At 42.7% G+C, this 13,393-nt stretch overlaps 1 pseudogene across 1 annotated transcript in view; it reads left to right on the forward strand.

The window, feature by feature from the left end:
• The first annotated feature begins 8,862 nt into the window (after positions 1-8,862).
• LOC124007394 overlaps positions 8,863-13,393 on the forward strand; it is a 100,729-nt pseudogene continuing 96,198 nt past the window's right edge. Inside the window, exon 1 of the transcript XR_006833920.1 lies at positions 8,863-9,282. The product of XR_006833920.1 is annotated as a spectrin beta chain, non-erythrocytic 1-like (transcript). The remainder of the gene's footprint in view (positions 9,283-13,393) is intronic.

Consider the following 13,393-nt stretch of genomic DNA (forward strand, 5'->3'; position numbering starts at 1 on the left):
CTTTACGTAACATGGACTCTATGCACCATACTTTACGCACGCCAATCAATTTCTACCTATGTTTCAAACATTTCCTTTTTTGTTATTGACCAAATTGGTTAATAGCATCAGTGACAAATGCACTTTGCAACATCTTACATCAGACGTTATGTTGTAATTGAACCTAAAGCAATACAAAAAAAAAAAACAACACTGTAAACAAACTATTTCTCTGAGATAGGGGTGCCATATTTACCTGAGATAGGATGAGTGGAAGGACACGGATAGTCCTGGACCATAGGATGGTCTCACAGTGTGTGGCACACATGGTACAGTAACTCATTCTTACCCTCCTATGCCTTACCTGCTTTGCATCCCAGCCAGTCATACACTCTCCATCACACTTTCTACCCTGTCAGAGAAACACCCATATTTTTTGGTACACATTTACTACCCACACATCTTCAACAGCAACATTTCAGGTTTTGTTTGTTTGTGGTGAGTTATGTTGTGGGATGGGATGAGAAATGTTTGCTGTCGATTGTTTTATTTCAACAACAGCTGGTGTATTTTTCCCTCTGTTCTAGATGTTCTGGAAACACTTGATCGGGGCAACATAGATTCCGTTTGTTTACGACTCGTGTTTTCAACTGAATCACATAAGATCTCCCAATTGTAGGTATGTTTTCATGTCGCGTTTGTAGCTGCTGCGGCTTTGAGATGTTCTATTGTTTATCCACTAGGGGGAACCCTTGCTTGAAAATGCAGAGCGCTTCATGCAGTATTTTAACAGGGAATACTTAATCAGGTATACATTTCTGACATTTATAATGAACTGAGAGATGTTATTTATAGACATGGTATGCTGTTAGCAACTGTAACCTCTTTTTATGAGAGATGTGAAGGTGGTAGTGGTGAGGGGATGGGAGGCATAAAAAAGTTGGGTCATTCAGGGCAAAAAAAAGAAAAAAAAAAGACTGTTATCGTTACAGAGATATTTGTACCTGTTACTAGACAGCCACAGCCACCATTGATTCAGTTCTATTCTAGTTCCAGGATCGCCTAGCCACTCTCAAATCTCCCTCCAGCTCAGTCTAAAGGTCTGCGAATTTGAGATTATCTCTAATCGCCTGGCCCTGGAGGTCAGATAAGGTAGAAGTGTCAAGCAGCTATTACAGTGGCCTCCTGTAATAGATCACTCCAGTGTAGGTGAAGGTGAAGAGGGAGAGGATGGAGGGGATCATAGGTCAGTGCTTGGCTGGGCGGAGTCAATGGGAGTCAATGAATGGCAAGACTATTTTGGGGGGGATCAGGTTTAGAATCCGCTAACATCACCACTTTACTAGCTAAATACTTACAATAATATTGTGGTAGTAATTGGTTACTCAAAAGCATAACCTATTTCTATGTGCCACTCAAAACAACGAGCAGCAGTGCTTTATATTCCCTAGCTCTTACATCACATGCATGTTGACTTGAACGGATTAGCTTCTTATTTGATTTGCTATGAGATCCATGTTGTACTGGTAATCTGATCAAAAATAGAGAGTGATACTGTAGTTGCATAGCAACAGGATTCATGTTTGACTGGTTCTCTCAGTCAAACTGTCGGGATGAAAATGATATTGGCTCATAATGAGCGAGGAAGACTGTTCCTATCCGAGTGGTAACTAGGCCAGAGGTGATGGGTTTTCCGCCATACTGTCTCACTTCCTGTCTCACTTCCTGTCTCACTTCCCAATGTTAATCCCACAGACCAGATAAAGAAATAAGCCATATAGACTTCTTTCTTTAAATATTGAAGTGATTAAGGCCCCACAGGCCCGACACCTCATTAGGGTATAATTAGTGAGGTCTGCTAACAAGGAGGAGGTAGCAGATCCCAGTCCACAGGGCCCAGGGTCGAGGTAGAGAGGAATGGAGGGGGTTATATATGTGGGGCAGTACTGTGATTCTCACAGAATTAACACATAAACTCTTTACACGGGGGCACACTTACAGTACATTAATACTCACCTACACCCACCACTACTACACAAATACACGGTCTGTTATACAAGAGAACGCCTACACTTACTAGCACACCTACTGCTGTTCACACACATCTTCTCTATACAGTACACTGTGGAGTATCCTAACCCACTATCTAACATGACATGCTCAGTGCACGTCCTAAGGCCAGTGCCCAAAAACCCTCAGCAAGTCACTTACATAAACAAAACAAGCCGACCATTCATAAACCCAATAATGCTATGTGACAGAAGTCCCGGTTCCTGGCTTTCGTGGTGAAGACGATGTTATACATTTAAGCATTGTATTACAGAGGAACATACTAAGGTTCTAAGGAAACTACACAGAGGTGCAGTGAATAGTGATGAACTGTTGGGAAGGTGAACTTCAGAGAGGAAGATGAAATAGGAAGGCTGTGCTGCAACGACAAGCTGTTGTGCTCTATTATAACTCAAAAACACATCTTGCCATAACAACGCATCAGATGTTCATTGTGGGAGTTGTCCTGGAAACAAGAGCTTGCGGAGGGAGCGTGGAGACGAATGGATGGTTTTAGTTTATCAGGTTCTATTCTACGATGGGCTGATTCTCCTGTGACCTCATTTTATCATTCCCTCCCTCCACCCACAAGTGTAACAATGGTCTCAAATCAGGTCATATCCAGGCGAGATCTCTGCTACATCCTCACACTGAAACTGGATCTCTCTCCGGCTCTGCTTTTCACTGCTGAGCCAAAAAGGAGAGCAGTCAGGTTAACCATGTGATGGCTACCAGTAATGGACTTGAATGAGAGCATGCATTGTTTGTTGGAAAGCTTGCTTAGTGATTTTAGTTCTTGCTCAGGTGTAATTGTTTCATCGTACATGATTCAGACTAATGTAGCTAGTTCTGTCATAAATCGGGATGAAAGTGACGCTGGCCTCAAAAGGTAAACTGACAGTAAAGGTCTGTTCTGTCCTGTTCACTTGTCAGCTATACGCACACACCTGACTGATCACATGATTATGCCTATCGAGCCATGTTGGCAACTACGGAATAAAAGGAAGTGAAGTGAAAGAGGACAAAATACAGTTTGTTACAATTTTTGTGTACTGTATTTAGTAAGTATCTGCGACATATCCACAGGCGATCATTAAAGATGGTAAAACAAGCAGCTGAATCCTGCCCACACTGCTCATGCCTCATTGGAGGTGACCTAGCTGCAGTCTATGCAGCGGAGGGGTCATGAGGGAAACTCTTCCCATATACTGTCCATGTATGTCTCTTTGCTGTTAGTCTTGTGTATTTAGCAACCGCCTCCATTGATCCACTTCTCTGTCCCCACACAAAACCTCCCTCTTCTACCTCACTAGCAACTAGGGTAGGATGGTGAGGAAGTGACAGCAACTGAATGAGCTTTTGCCAATCATGAAGCAGATGTGTGGTGTATATAAGTATCGTCGCCCACTGAGCTACAGTACGACTTCCTTCCTTAGGGACGTCGATACGCAACAGACCTGAGGCACCCGTCCCCTGATCTCACTGAGTTACGTTGCCGTGGCACCAGCTCTCCTCCTCACTGTCCTGGTTTCATTCTGTCTAATTATTCTCAAAGTTCAAACTAGAACAGCAGGGTGACCTTCAGGAACTAGTTTGGGGAGGCAGGGAGATGTGGAGAGGGGAGGGCGAGAGGGAGAATGAGCAAGAAAGACACCAGAAATAGGCTGGTTGTCCCAGGGAGATGACTCCAAAAAGCAGTGGGAGGAATATAAATATCTTTTAGTAGGTCGTATCGACCAGAAAGTAACCCGCTATACTGGTGACGGTTTCCTGGAGACTGCGACTTTGAAAGTTTCAGAGGCATGGGGAGGTGGGGGTGACATACCAGTGAGTCACTTAGCTCTATCGATACCAGCAGTGCTGGACTGCTTTAAATGTAAACCTCAATTGGTATGATTAAAACATGAAACTGACACAAGTTACATGGAGTTGATCAAATCATGCTGACATGATTGGAACATTTTTGGGTGGGGATTCCTTTTGTTATAGCAAATGCATTAGGGACCCCCTTAAAATCAGAATACAACTCCAACTTTAGATTCCAACAGAAATAGTACACAAGGAGTTTTACTATGACTGCTGCACCGCATGGCTGGACTAACCAAAATCTTTGGCCCTGGGAAATAACATTTTAAAGGCCCCCCCTCAATTTTTGTAGTTGTCAAGGTAATTTACTGCAATTCTACACATATTCCCATGGAGCAGAGAGACAAATTTTCCGGTTTAAATCTTAAATGACAGTGCATTTACATTCAAAACAACATTTTTAGGAAATACAAGTTTAGTTGAAAACTGGATCCTTGATGGAGTTCTGTGGATCCTTGTGACCCTCCCAAGCCCTGTTGTGCATCTAGGGTAGCCTATAGTGGTAACGATCCTCTTCGTCTGATGAAGAGTGGTCAAGATCGGACCAAAACGCAGCATGGTAAGTGTCCATGTTAATATTTATTTTAACTCATACAAAATAACAAAACTAGACCAACACGAAACAGTTCTGTCTGGTGCAGAGACAGAAAACAACTACCCACAAACACAGGTGGGAACAGGCTACCTAAGTATGGTTCTCAATCAGAGACAACAATTGACAGCTGCCTCTGATTGGGAACCATACCAGGCCAAACACATAGAAGTACAAAACACAGAACAAAACATAGAATGCCCACCCCAACTCAAGCCCTGACCAAACCAAAATAGAGACATAAAAAAGGAACTAAGGTCAGGACGTGACAATATTGGAGATGAGTAATATTACATTACATTGTATTGTATTGCATCCTCTTAACTTGTTCCACAGATCCCTTGGCCAAATGTGTTTAATCTGTTGTTGCCCTGCAGTAGGACCCCGGTTTGGGAACCACTGATATAATTCACTGTAACCTGAACAAACATGCATGCTTTGATTAGGGGACATTCAAGACCTCCATCCACAATCTTGTGCAAGGCTAACACAATGTGAAAATGTGTTCTTACTATCTATATAATGACACAGATTACTACATTTATGTCATTTAGCAGACGCTCTAATCCAGAGCGACTAACAATTGAGTACTGGTCCGCCGTGGGAATTAAACCCATAACCCTGGAATTGCAAGCGCCATGCTGAACCAACTAAGCCACATGGGACCCAAGCCTTGACCTGGCCAAGGCTTTCGACTCTGTCAATCACCACAACCTCATCGGCAGACTCAATAGCCTTGGCTTCTCAAATGATTGCCTCACCTGGTTCACCAACTACTTCTGTGATAGAGTTCAGTATGTCAAATCGTAGGGCCTGTTGTCCGGGCCTCTGGCAGTCTTCTCTATGGGGGTGCCACAGGGTTCAATTATTGGACCACTCTCCTGTCTGCATACATCAATGATGTCGCTCTTCCTGCTGGTGAGTTTCTGATCCACCTCTACGCAGACGACACCATTCAGTATACTTCTGGCCCTTCTTTGGACACTGTGTTAACAACCCTCCAGACGAGCTTCAATGCCATACAACTCTCCTTCCATTGCCTCCAATTGCTCTTAAATACAAGTGAAACTAAATGCATGCTCTTCAACCGATCACTGCCCACCTGTTCAACATCACTACTCTGGACGGCTCTGACTTAGAATATGTGGACAACTACAAATACCTAGGTGTCTGGTTAGACTGTAAACTCTCCTTCCAGACTCACATCAAACATCTCCAATCCAAAGTTAAATCTAGAATTGGCTTCCTATTTCGCAACAAAGCATCCTTCACTCATGCTGCCAAACATACCCGTGTAAAACTGACCATCCTACTGATCCTCGACTTCGGCGATGTCATTTACAAAATAGCCTCCAATACCCTACTCAATAACTCAATAAATTGGATGCAGTCTTTCACAGTGCCATCCGTTTTGTCACCAAAGCCCCATATACTATCCACCACTGCGACGTGTACGCTCTCGTTGGCTGGCCCTCGCTTCATACTCGTCGCCAAACCCACTGGCTCCAGGTCATCTACAAGACCCTGCTAGGTAAAGTCCCCCCTTATCTCAGCTCGCTGGTCACCATAGCAGCACCCACCTGTAGCACGCGCTCCAGCAGGTATATCTCTCTGGTCACCCCCAAAACCAATTCTTCCTTTGGCCGCCTCTCCTTCCAGTTCTCTACTGCCAATGACTGGAACGAACTACCAAAATGGAAACACTTATCTCCCTCACTAGCTTTAAGCACCAGCTGTCAGAGCAGTTCACAGATTACTGCACCTGTATACAGCCCATCTAAAATTTAGCGCAAACAACTACCTCTCCCCCTACTGTATTTATTTATTTAGCTCCTTTGCACTCCATCATTTCTATCTCTACTTTGCACATTTTTCCACTGCAACTCTACCATTCCAGTGTTTTACTTGCTATATTGTATTTACTTCGCCACCATGGCCTTTTTTTGCCTTTACCTACCTTATCTCACCTCATTTGCTCACATCGTATATAGACTTATTTTTCTACCGTATTATTGACTGTATGTTTGTATTACTCCATGTGTAACTCTGTGTTGTTTTATGTGTCGAACTGCTTTGCTTTATCTTGGCCAAGTTACAATTGTAAATGAGAACTTGTTCTCAATTTGTCTACCTGGTTAAATAAAGGTGAATATATATATATATATATATATATATATATATATATATATATATATATATATATATATATTATATATATTTGGCCAACATACCACAGCTGTATCCAGGCACTCTGTGTTGAGTCGTGTATAAGAAAAGCCCTTAGCCGTGGTATATTGGCCATATACCACACCCCCTCGGGCGTTATTGCTTAATGCTATAATTTCATAATTTCTACATGAATTAATGTTGAACGATAATAATATATTTGTATTCCGTGGTTCCGGCCAGGAGCAATCAACCATAGCATTTCAACCATGGAATCCCATTCTGTGAGAGCCCTCAGTTGAGGATGCTCATTCTTCTGGAGTGAATCACGTACCGGAGGTAAGAGCTGAGAGAAAAGGCCAGCACTAAGGAAGACGAGGTGGGACTGATGTTGGAAATTGTGGTAGAGGGCCGTGTGCTTTCTGCCACAGGCTGCAGAGGCCTGTTCTGTTTGATCTCCACCCTCTCTGGGGTATACTCCCTCCCTCCCTAACTCTCACCTCCTGTGCCTCACTCTCTCTATATACATCCACCTCCTCCCCTTTCCCCTCTCCTCTGGGGTTAGCTACAGCAGTCAGGCCCACAGCAATGGTAGCAGGGTGGTGGGCCCCGTAATGGAGTCACATGTATCACATACCCTGGCTGAGGATGGGATTATCAACCGCAAACACACATACTCACAAAGGACAGACACACTCATTATGAGAGCAAACCATGCGCTGTAATCATGGACAACAACATAAAAATGGTGTTTAAAAAACCCCGTCAAAGAGACAAACAAATAATGATTGATTTAGACTACCCCGACCCCACACCATCCCTCACACTTGTGATGCCCTCCTCCCTCTCTAGGTCCTGTCCATAGTGAGTGGACAGAGGGGGGTTTAGCTCAAACTGCTGCAATCTGCAGAAAGCACCCCTGTGTAAGCAAATGTGCTGGCCAGAGTCTGGCTGCCAGTAGCACCCTGATATCATGCACTCAGCTCTTTCCCTTTGTCACAGTGGATTGTGGATTGGCCATCTGTTTAAAAGAGGGGACCAGGTAGGGGCGGGACAGGAGCGGGAATGGAATGGAGGGGCTCTGGGGGGATGGGATGCTCTATTGAACACTGGTAAAATGCTCTAGCTTGTTTCAGTCTACCACAGATAGAGAGCGAGAAACACAGAGTGAAAGAGAGATGAAGAGGGAGACAAAGAAGGTTTGGAGGTAGAACAGCATGGTTGTCCAAAGTGGGTTGGTGAGACATTCCCAACAGTGACCAACATAGCAACACACAAGAACAATAGTGACGACTTTGATCATTGTTTTGTTTAGACCATTTTGGCTACACTGACACACACACTCATCTGTCATGTAGGTGTGCTCTGCTTCCTACTAGAGTCATTATACTGTGTTCCTAGTCTATTTGTCAAAAGCATAGGTGTAACGTTTCTTATAACTTTCACTGTTTAAATGGAGCAAGTTCTGCCACTCTCTGTCTGCAGTCATTTTAAGACTGTATCATAAAGGTGGATGCTCATGTTCTGAGTTAAATACAGTGACTATCCTGCCTCATCCTGCCTCATCCTGCATACAGGCTCCTGTGTGACTGAGGTTGTTTTCTGTGTGATTGTTTCCCTTCGCAAATAAACTCAACTGGAGAAAAAAAAAGTGTTTTACTGAAATGCATAGGCCTTGGAGGGCAACAGGTTTGTGTTTAGGCTACTGTTCATTGACACACTATTGGGGAGTGTGCCGCTATAATCACACGATATTGATCAGTTGCTATTTCTATGGAGGGTGGAAGGATAGATAAATAGCCTATGGTCCGATTTAAGGGAGAAAAATCGATTTGCCAGGAGGATCATATCGATGTAGACGCGTCAGAATCACACGTTTTGCGATAGTTCCAACACGTGATTCACATACGTATTTTGATCAATTTAGTCACTGGTATAGGCCTACCTGACTCATTACACACAATGTTCAATATTCATCCGCCCCCATAAGAAAAAAAACGTTTCTCTGTTCACATTTGCAGAAAGGATACCGTGTATGCATGGGGTCCACAAAGGAGCCCAATATTGCGACTAATAAACGGAAATTGTTGGGTTGGAAGGCTGAAATTATGAACCAGGGACAGCACCACTCTGGAGGCTTTGCGTGTCTCCGCGGTATGAATGTGATTGACTGAGCGTACTCACCCCCCCCCCCGTATCATTCATTCTTTCTTTCTCCCTCCCTGTTGAACGAGCGGAATTAGGGGACGACCGTCGGAGGTTATCTAGGAAACTGCAGACATCTCTCCGATGCTAACTTATCAACGATTTCGTATATCCTTGCGAGTAGCCTACCACCATTGCTTTGCCTTTACTCTGTCAAATGTAGAGGACTGCCTATGTTTCTGTCAAATGTAGAGGACTGCCTATGTTTCGTATCACGCCGTGCTGCACAAGCAGCGTGAAAAGATCTGACTCAAGGATGCGGATTTAAACAGAAATACACTGCCAACTGGGATTTGAAACATTCACATTGAATTAAGTCACTAATGCCAGTAACCAGATACTCTTTATGTTCGTTTTATATTTGATCAGTGACGCGGTAAAAATATCGAGAGCCAACCACCAACGAAGATAAACCGCGAGAACGGGTAAGCGTGCTTTTTTTCTCTCTCTCTCTCCAACACAGCATCACCTCCGTCACCCAGAACCAGCTAGCTAGCAAACGTGGGCTAATCCTAATATACAGGTAAAGATGTTTTTGGGGGTACCCTTTGTCACTTTAAAAATCGACCGTTGTCTAAAAAAAATGAGCCATACATTAATAAAGCATTTGCTCTCAACTTGGCTATTTAATGTGTATTCTATTGGCTACCTCGCCATGCTGTGTTGCCTTTGTTTGAGTCGATGTTCGCCAGTTAGCTACTAGCTTGATAGCGCCCCTCATCTTCTCGATCGAGTCCGCCAGCCATCCAACCTGACCATATTGTCCAACCAGGCGCTGTGTGACTACCCGGCGTCCCACTGAACATGACATTAGCGTTGGGCAAGGTATCTCGCCCCCAATTAAACTGTATGCATACCCGACTCAAATTATATGAAGCATCTTCATCAAATGTGTGTTTGTATAGCTTTGTAAATGTTCTACTGAGTGAGCTTCGTAGGAGTTTTGATATGTCATCGTAGCTATGGGTAAACCTGGCTGTTGCGCTGTCTCACGACGAGACCAAGGAAACGACACGATCGTTCTTCTCTGGGGGACACTGAGGTAGCCAGCATCATCTGCTGCTTGCTCACCATTGCAATGTTAATTGCCTGTAGATATAAACTACAACCGTTATGCTTTCAGATGGCTGGCCTGTTAAGATCATATCTGTAATGCATAGCTAGCTAAGTGGTGTATTGATGTCAACCTCCAAGTGTTTTTTGTTTGTATTTCTTCCTGGACCGAGCCCGTGTGGTCTGTACGAGGAGGATCAGTTTAGGTAACTTTGATGAAAACACCACGTTGTATATGATTTAGTAGGAAACTAAACCTGTGTTTTGTCAGCTACGGTTTAGTCACCATTTGAAGTATGATTATGACCAGTGGAGACCTGTCATTCAGGGCAGGTTTTGAGCCCTACCCGTTTAGTGTGTATATATATCTTGTTCAAAAGTTTGGAGTCACTTAGAAATGTCCTTGTTTTTGAAAGAAAAGCATTTTTTTGTCCATTAAAATAACACACAATTGATCAGAAATACAGTGTAGACATTGTTAATGTTGTAAATGACTATTGTAGCTGGAAACGGCTGATAAAAAAAAAATGGAATGTCCACATAGGTGTACCGAGGCCCATTATCAGAAACCATCACTCCTGTGTTCCAATGGCACGTTGTGTTAGATAATCCAAGTTGATCATTTTAAAAGGCTAATTTGATCGTTAGAAAACCCTTTTGCAATTGTTAGCACAGCTGAAAACTATTCTAATTAAAAATAAATAAAACTGGCCTTTAGACTAGTTGAGTATCTGGAGCATCAGCATTTCTGGGTTCGATTACTTATTTCTTCTGAAACTCGTCAGTCTATTCTTGTTCTGAGAAATGAAGGCTAATCCATGCGACAAATTACCAAGAAACTGAAGATCTGGTACAACGCAGTGTACTACATCCTTCACAGAACAGCGCAAACTGTCTCTAACCAGAATAGAAAGAGGAGTGGGAGGCCCCGATGCAACTCTGAGCAAGAGGACAAGTACATTAGTCTCTAGTTTGAGAAACAGATGCCTCAAGTGTGTAGCTCAGTTGGTAGAGCATGGCGCTTGTAACGCCAGGGTAGTGGGTTCGATCCCCGGGACCACCCATACGTAGAATGTATGCACACATGACTGTAAGTCGCTTTGGATAAAAGCGTCTGCTAAATGGCATATATTATCAAGTCCTCAACTGGCAGCTTCATTAAATAGTACCCGCAAAACACCAGTCTCAAAGTCAACAGTGAGGAGGTGACTCCGGGGTGGTGGCCTTCTAGACAGGGTTCCTCTGTCCAATGTCTGTTCTTTTGCCCATCTTAATCTTTTCTTTTTATATGCCAGTCTGAGATATGGCTTTTTCTTTGCAACTCTGCCTAGAAGGACAGCATCCCGGAGTCGCCTCTTCACTGTTTATGTTGAGACTGGTGTTTCTGGCCTTTTTTGAGCCTGTAATCGAACCTACAAATGCTGATGCTCCAGATACTCAACTAGTCTAAAGAAGGGCAGATTTCTTGCTTCTTTACTCAGAACAACAGTTGTCAGCTGTGCTAACATAATTCCAAAAGGGTTTTCTAATGATCAATTAGCCTTTTAAAATGATAAACTTTGATTAGCTAACACAACGTGCTATTGGAACACATGAGTGATGGTTGCTGATAATGGGCATACGTAGATATTCCATTAAAAATCAGCCGTTTCCAGCTACAATAGTAATTTACAACTTTAACAATGTCTACTCTAAACTTCTGATCAATTTGATATTTTAATGGACAAAATTTGGATTTCTTTCAAAAACAAGGACATTTCTAAGTGACTGCAAACTTTTGAATGGTGGTGTGTATATACAGTATAAGTACCAGTCAAAACTTTGGACACCTACTCATTCAAGGGTTTTTATTTGTACTATTTTCTACTTTGTAGAATAATAGTGACAACATCAAAACGATGAAATAACACATATGGAATCATGTAGTAACCAAAAAAAGAGTTAACAAATCCAAAGATTTTATATTTGAGGTTCTTCAAAGTAGCCATCCTTTGCCTTAATGACAGCTTTGCACTCTCTTTGCATTCTCTCAACCAGCTTCACCTGAAATGCTTTTCCAACAGTCTTGAACAGTTCCCTCGTGCTGAGCACTTGTTGGCTGCGTTTTCTTCACTCTGCGGTACAACTCATCCCAAACCATCTCAATTGGGTTGAGATCGGGTGATTGTGGAGGCCAAGTCATCTGATGCAGCACTCCCAACACCCTTTCACAGTATGGAAGTGTGTTGGGTCATTGTCCTGTTGAAAAACAAATGATAGTTCCACTAAGCGCAAACCAGATGGGATGGTGTATCACTGCAGAATGCTGTGGTAGCCATGCTGGTTGTGTGCCTTGAATTCTAAATACATCACAAACGGTGTCACCAACAAAGCACCAACTATACATGTGGAGATCATCCGTTCACCTACTCTGCCTCTCTCAAAGATATAGCGGTTGGAACGAAAATTCTAATTTGTATTAATCAGACTAAAGGACAGATTTCCACCGGTCTAATGTCCATGGCTAGTGTTTCTTGGCCCAAGCAAGTCTCTTCTTCTTATTGGTGACCTTTTTTGCAGCAATTTGACCATGAAGGCCTGATTGTCTTTGCTTATCTGAGCTGTTCTTGCCATAATATGGACTTGGTCTTTTACCAAATAGGGCTATCTTCTGTATGCCACCCCTACCTTGCCACAACACAACTGATCGGCTCAAACGCATTAAGAAGGAAATAAATACCACAAATGATCTTTTAACAAGGCACACCTGTTAATTGAAATGCATTCCAGGTGACTATCTCATGAAGCTGGGTGAGAGAATGCCAAGAGTGTGCAAAGCTGTCATCAAGGGAAAGGGTGGCTACTTTGAACAATCTCAAATATAAAATGTATTTTGATTTAACACTTATGGTTACATGATTCCATATGTGTTATTTCATAATTTTGATGTCTTCACTATTATTCTACAATGTGGAAATTTGTTTTTTTAAAAGTGAGTATGTGTCAGAACTTTGACTGGTACTATATACAGTGGGGCAAAAAAGTATTTAGTCAGCCACCAATTGTGCAAGTTCTCCCATTTAAAAAGATGAGGTCTGTAATTTTCATCATAGGTACACTTCAACGATGACAGACAAAATTAGAAAAAAAATCCAGAAAATCACATTGTAGGATTTTTAATGAATTTATTTGCAAATTATGGTGGAAAAATAACTATTTGGTCATTAACAAAGGTTATCTCAATACTTTTTTATATACCCTTTGTTGGCAATGACAGAGGTCAAATGTTTTCTGTAAGTCTTCACAAGGTTTTCACACACTGTTGCTGGTATTTTGGCCCATTCCTCCATGCAGATCTCCTATAGAGCAGTGATGTTTTGGGGCTGTTGCTGGGCAACACGGACTTTCAACTCCCTCCAAAGATTTTCTATGGAATTGAGATCTGGAGACTGGCTAGGCCACTCCAGGACCTTGAAATGCTTCTTACGAAGCCACTCCTTCATT

This window comes from Oncorhynchus gorbuscha, linkage group LG02 (assembly GCF_021184085.1).
Source record: "Oncorhynchus gorbuscha isolate QuinsamMale2020 ecotype Even-year linkage group LG02, OgorEven_v1.0, whole genome shotgun sequence".
NCBI classification, from domain to species: domain Eukaryota; kingdom Metazoa; phylum Chordata; class Actinopteri; order Salmoniformes; family Salmonidae; genus Oncorhynchus; species Oncorhynchus gorbuscha.